The 5,979-nt window shown below is 50.1% G+C and overlaps 1 non-coding gene across 1 annotated transcript; it reads right to left on the bottom strand.

The window, feature by feature from the left end:
• Positions 1 to 313: 313 nt before the first annotated feature.
• On the bottom strand, positions 314 to 474 carry LOC144102874 (U1 spliceosomal RNA). The gene has a single exon (XR_013308253.1). It is a non-coding gene; the product is annotated as a U1 spliceosomal RNA (small nuclear RNA).
• Between the last annotated feature and the right edge of the window lie 5,505 nt (positions 475 to 5,979).

Below are 5,979 nucleotides of genomic sequence, written 5' to 3'. Positions count from 1 at the left end.
CGTCGCCAGTCCCCATCCACGGCGAGTATGCCTAACGAGTCCGCAGGATTCGTGTAAGCGATTTCCGCGATTGTGTAGACCAAAACTAACATTTATCGACCAACGCTTACTTCGAAGGATTGGAGTATTGCAACTCGCGACAAGCGCGTTTTTTTGCCATTATTTGAGACGGCCGGTAGCAGTCGTCGGAATCACTTGTGGACCACATATCGGGGTGTTTTAATTATATAATTTGTTGCTATACGACTAGCAATGACTAACAACATGGAAATTAACTTGTAAGCTTTTAAGTCTTCATTTGATTTTGTCATGGCAGGGGCTGGCGCGGACGCCAAGCCCCACTACCAAAAGTTACATGTCCCATCTGCCCCAGTTAGGGGTAGTGGCGCGCTTCAGCCAACCGAAGTGCAGAGGTAGGCCTCAGCACAGGGCGCCGGCCTTCATGATCGCCGGTGACCCGACACAGGTAAGTATAATGGCAAATGCACTGGTGAACGTACGCCATGCTAGGCGTCCCAATATCTTGCGTCAGTGAGACAAGCGCTTGTTGTGGCTTTTCTGACACCAAGCTGAAAATCCTTGTGCTGAAAGCCAGCTACTGAACGCAATACAACGGTACGCAGAAATGTGTAATTCAGGTTTGGGGAATAGATCTAATATAAAGTCACTTCATATAAATATTACGGAAGGAAACGCAGGGGTCGAATACGCAAAGGGGATGCATTCATATGCTCTGGCCCATTGCTTTATGATCTGCTGTCTTGCGAAATGGCGCAGTATCAGTCTCGCATCTCGGCTGTCACATGTCCTCTTATTGTGTAAATAGTTTGTTTATAATACTTCTCGCCCTATCCTCTCCTCCTGTCCTCTCAACTTTTTCATTTTTCCATTCTGCCTGCTGTCCTTTATTTCCGCTGCCCCAGCTCAGGTGCTTCAGTATCGGTGGCAGATGCAGGGGCTAGCAAAAATCTTTTCCTTCCTTTTTACTATTATTTTTAATAAAACCACTACCACCACCACCGCTGTGGTGGTTCAGTTGGCCATCGAGCACGTTTGCTGCGCATGAGCTACCCCGCCGCGGTGGCTTAGTGGTTAGGGCGCTCGACTACTGATCCGGAGTTCCCGGGTTCGAACCCGACCGCGGCGGCTGCGTTTTTATGGAGGAAAAACGCTAAGGCGCCCGAGTGCTGTGCGATGTCAGTGCACGTTAAAGATCCCCAGGTGGTCGAAATTATTCCGGAGCCCTCCACTACGGCACGTATTCTTCCTTTCTTCTTTCACTCCCTCCTTTATCCCTTCCCTTACGGCGCGGTTCAGGTGTCCAAAGATATATGAGACAGATACTGCGCCATTTCCTTTCCCCAAAAACCAATTATTATTATTATTATTATTGCGCATGAGCTAGCAGGATCGCACCCAGGCTGAGGCGGCCGTATTTTCATAAGCGTTAAGGAAAAAATGAAAATTGGGTTTGAGGAAAGCAAATGACAATGTAACTATCTCACGTATATCGGTGGACACTCGAACCGTGCAGTAAAGAAAATGATAGAGGAGGAGTAAATGTACAAAAAATTGGTTGAATACTAGTAATATTAAACTGTTTTTGGAGAAAGGAAATGGCGCAGTATCTGTCTCGCATATCGTTAGATACCTGAACCGGGCCGTAAGAAAAGGAATACAGGAGGGAGTGAAAGAAGAAAGGAAGAGAGAGGTGCCATTGTGGAGGGCTCCGGATTAATCTCGACCATCCGGAGATCTTTAACGTGCCCTGACATCACACAGCACACGGGCGCCTTAGCGTTTCGCCTCCATCGAAACACCGCCGCCGCGGTCCGGTTCGATCCCAAGAACTCCGCGTCTGTAGCCGAGCTCGCTAACCACTGAGAATTGCTTTTGAAGCGAAAAGTGAAAAGAGGCCAAACGCTAAGGCGCCCGTGTGCAGTGCGATGTCAGTGCACGTTAAAGATCCCCAGGTGGTCGAAAATATTCCGCTGCCCTCCACTACGGCAACACTTTCTTCCTTTCTCCTTTTACTTCCTCTTTTATCTCTTCCCTTATGTCGCGGTTCAGGTGTACCACGATATATGAGGCAGATACTGCGCCATTTTTTCCCCAAAAACCAATTATTATTACTATAAGTGAAAATCTTCACTACGCAAGTCAACACCGCGCTTCGAGCGAGCCGGAGCACGTAGTAACAAGAATGACGTCACGCACGCCGCAGGTGGCCGCCGCCGACTCTTTCTCTCTAGCTCCCTAGTGACTACTGCGCATGCGCCACTAGTTGCACTCAGCCACAGTTGTTCCCCTGCTCTTTTTCTTTTTTTCCTTCCTCCTTTATTCCTTCCTTTAAAGCGCGATTCTGGTGTCTACCGAGATATGTGAGACGGTTACTGTTCCATTTCCTTTCCTCAAAAACCAAACAAAACAAGTGAGCCGATGGCGTTCATAGAGTTCTTTGGGGTTGACAACTTTGCAAGGGACGTTGATTTTCCTGGAAGCAAAGGCGCAAACTGGCTCGGTGGCTCAGTGGAGACCTGAATGTCGCTTCCATATAAGTAGCTTGGTGAACTGAAAAAGCCTACTTTGATTGCGTTCCGCACACTGGATAGGCAGCGCGCCCTCCCTACCACCCTGGGAGGCGGAATGCAGCGCTAATGCATTCTGGCCACATCTCGCTCTCTCACCACCGCCACATGTACCAATACACGAATGAGGCGTCCGCATATCCTCGAAGCCACTTATGCGCCTTTCCTTACCTCAAAGCCATCACCGTTTAGAACAATGTCCACGCCAACGCCAAAGAACACAGTGAACGCCGACATCTTTCGCTTTGTGTATCCATGGTTAGCTAAGCTAATCTACATTATTTTTTGTTCTATATGGGACTCCAGCGCATGTTGAAGCACCACATCGTCGAAACAGACCAAAGCTTTCGTCTGCTGTGTCCCCAACAGCAGATTTTAGCATTTTCAGTGTTTACCATGTTATATATGCTGCGTAGATAAAACTGAGATTTTGTTCCGGCATATACTGGATACCCGCCGCGGTGGCTCAGTGGTTAGCGCGGTCGGCTACTGATCCGGAATTCCTGGGTTCAAACCCGGCCGCGGCGGCTGCGTTTTTATGGAGGCAAAACGCTAAGGCGCCCGTCTGCTGTGCGATGTCAGTGCACGTTAAAGATCCCCAGGTGGTCGAAATTATTCCGGAGCCCTCCACTACGGCGCCTATTTCTTCCTTTCTTCTATGACTCCCTCCTTATCCCTTCCTTTACGGTGCGGTTCAGGTGTCCGCCTATATATGACACACCACTGCGCCATTTTCTTTCTCCAAAAACCAATTATTATTATTATTATTATTATTATTATTATTATTATTATTATTATTATTATTATTATTATTATTATTATTATTATACACTGTAGTAAAAGAACTGAAACCTGCTTTTCCGGGAAAGGAAATTACGCAGTAACTGTCTCACATATCTCGGTGGACACCCGAACCTTGCCGTATGCGAAGGGATAAAGGATGGGAGTGAAAGAAGAAAGGAGGAAAGAGATGCCTTAGTGGAGGTTCGATCATAATAATTGGTTTTTGGGGAAGGAAATGGCACAGTATCTGTCTCATATCCTTGGACACCTCAACCGCGCCGTAAGGGAAGGGATAAAGGAGGGAGTGAAAGAAGAAAGGCAAAAAGAGGCGCCGTAGTGGAGGGCTCCGGAATAATTTCTACCACCTGGGGATCTTTAACGTGCACTTACGTCGCGCAGCACTCGGGCGCTTTAGCGTTTTTCCTCCATAAAAACGCAGCCGCAGTGGTCGGTTTCGAAGCCGGGAACTCCGGATCAGTAGATCCCGGGTTCGAACCCGACCGCGGCGGCTGCGTTTTTATGGAGGAAAAACGCTTAGGCGCCCGTGTGCTTTCCGATATCGGTCGAGGTCTCCGGTTCGTTTTTTGAGGAAAGGAAATGGCGCAGTAATATTCTCACATTTCGGAGATACCAGGAGCGCGCTGTTAGGTAAGAGAGGAAGATGGGAGTGAATGAATAATAGTAATAATAGCTGGTGTTTAGAGAGTGAGCGAGTGAAAACTTTATTGGATCTTTCAAGCTTTTCGCGGTTATGAAGTCTCCGTCGTCTTCTCTGGCGCTGGCAACTTGAGGCTTCTCGTCATCAAGGGTGGGGTTCTATTACAAGGCTCCACTGAGTCGTGCTGCATCATTCGCGTGCTGCACTAAGGCCCTTTGGGTCGTGAGCTCGCCGCTGGTGAGCCGACTCTCCCATTGCTCCGCACTCGGGTGTTCGTGTTGGCTGAATGCTTTGTTGCGTTCGCACTCCCATGTGATATGGTAAAGTGTAGGTGTGGCATCGCACCGAGGGCAGGTGGCTGTGTATTGCGCCGGGAACATCTTATTAAGTATGTGTAGGTTAGGAAAGGAGTTGGTCTGTAACTTGCGCCAGCCGGTCGCTTCATCCTTTGTTAGGGCTTTGTGTGGTGGTGGATATCTAATTTTAGCTCCCTTATGCAAGTTCAAGGTCTCGGCGTATCCCCCCTCACAAGCCTGTAGGCGGAGCTCCGGAGCATTTGACTGCCCTGCTCGGAATGCGCTACCTCGAGCTAGGCTGTCTGCCCTTTCGTTCCCCCTATGCTCGCGTGGCCCGGGATCCAGATTAGGTTATGCCTGGGTTTCTCCTCGGCGGAGGTTACCCCACTGAGAATTCTTAGGGCTGTTCTGCCGATCCTGCCCCTCGTGTAGTTCCTGCACGTCTCCTTTGAGTCCGTCAGTATGTTGAGAGATCGGCCCGTTCTGTAGCCTTCTGCTGCCGCCAGCGCAACGGCAATCACTTCGGCCTCCGCTGTGCCGGCGACCTTTGCCGTGGCACACGTGATCATGTTTCCTTCCTTGTTTACCACTACCGTCGCGACTACGCGTTCTCTCTCGCACGGATATACAGCAGCGTCCGTGTATACGGTGTTGTCTAACTGGGCTAGCGTTCTTTCTACGTACTCGGCCCTCGCCTTTCGTCTGTTTTCGTGAAGATTGGGGTCCACGTTTTTCTGCTATGGTCCCACGTTAATGTTTTTCCTAAAGTGGTCTGGTAAGTCCGCGTATCTCTCTACTAGTCCGCTCGTGTCCCGACCCAATATTCTTAAAACCGCTCGTCCCGTAGGGGTGCCTCTGAGTCTCGTGGTTTGCGTTCCCAGCAGAGCTTCGGCCAGCTCGCTGAAGGTGTTGCTGATGCCTAGCTGGAGCAACGTTTCGTTCGACGTGTTCTTGAGTAAGTGCAGAGCAGTCTTGTACGCCTTCCTGAGAATGGTGTCAGCTTGCTCTCTTTCCGCCTTGGTCGTCGCGTGGTACGGCAGGGAGTACGTGACTCGGCCGACAATTAGGCTGTTGACTAGCTTGAGAGTGTCTTCTTCCTTCATTCCGTATCTCTTTTGGGAAACTCTGTTGATCATACGGCCCACCTGCTCTGCCGCCTTGCTCAGCAGGCTGATGGTGTGGCTGCATTTCCGGTTTCCTTGCAACCACTTGTCCAGGATCCTTATCATGTTCTTTTCCGGGATGTTCTGTCCCTCGAGAACGACCTCCAGTGCCGCTTGGGTGGGATGCTTGCCGACCCTTAGGAGTTCTGACTTCTCTGTCGAGCATCTCAGGGCCCCTCTCTTTGGTGTAATTTTCTACGCAAGTTGCCGCTTCCTGTAGTTTTTCTTGCTTCTCCCCGAGTGATCCTTGGGTGACCCATATAGTGATGTCGTCGGCGTACATCGCGTGTTGGATGCCCTGGATCTCCTTCAGCCGTCTTGCGAGTCCAATCATTGCCACGTTGAAGAGGGAGGGCGATATGACGGATCTTTGGGGTGTGCCTTTGCACGGCGTGGGGAAGACGTCGCTTCTCAGCTCGCCCAGCCCCACGGTCGCCTTTCTGTCGCTCAGGAAGGCTCTGACGTAATCGTGCGTTCTTCTCCCGCTGTTG

The sequence above is a fragment of the Amblyomma americanum genome, chromosome 8, assembly GCF_052857255.1.
Source record: "Amblyomma americanum isolate KBUSLIRL-KWMA chromosome 8, ASM5285725v1, whole genome shotgun sequence".
Taxonomy (NCBI): Eukaryota; Metazoa; Arthropoda; class Arachnida; order Ixodida; family Ixodidae; genus Amblyomma; species Amblyomma americanum.
Note: the sequence above shows the minus strand (reverse complement) of the source record. Positions and strands in the feature narration are given on the sequence as shown.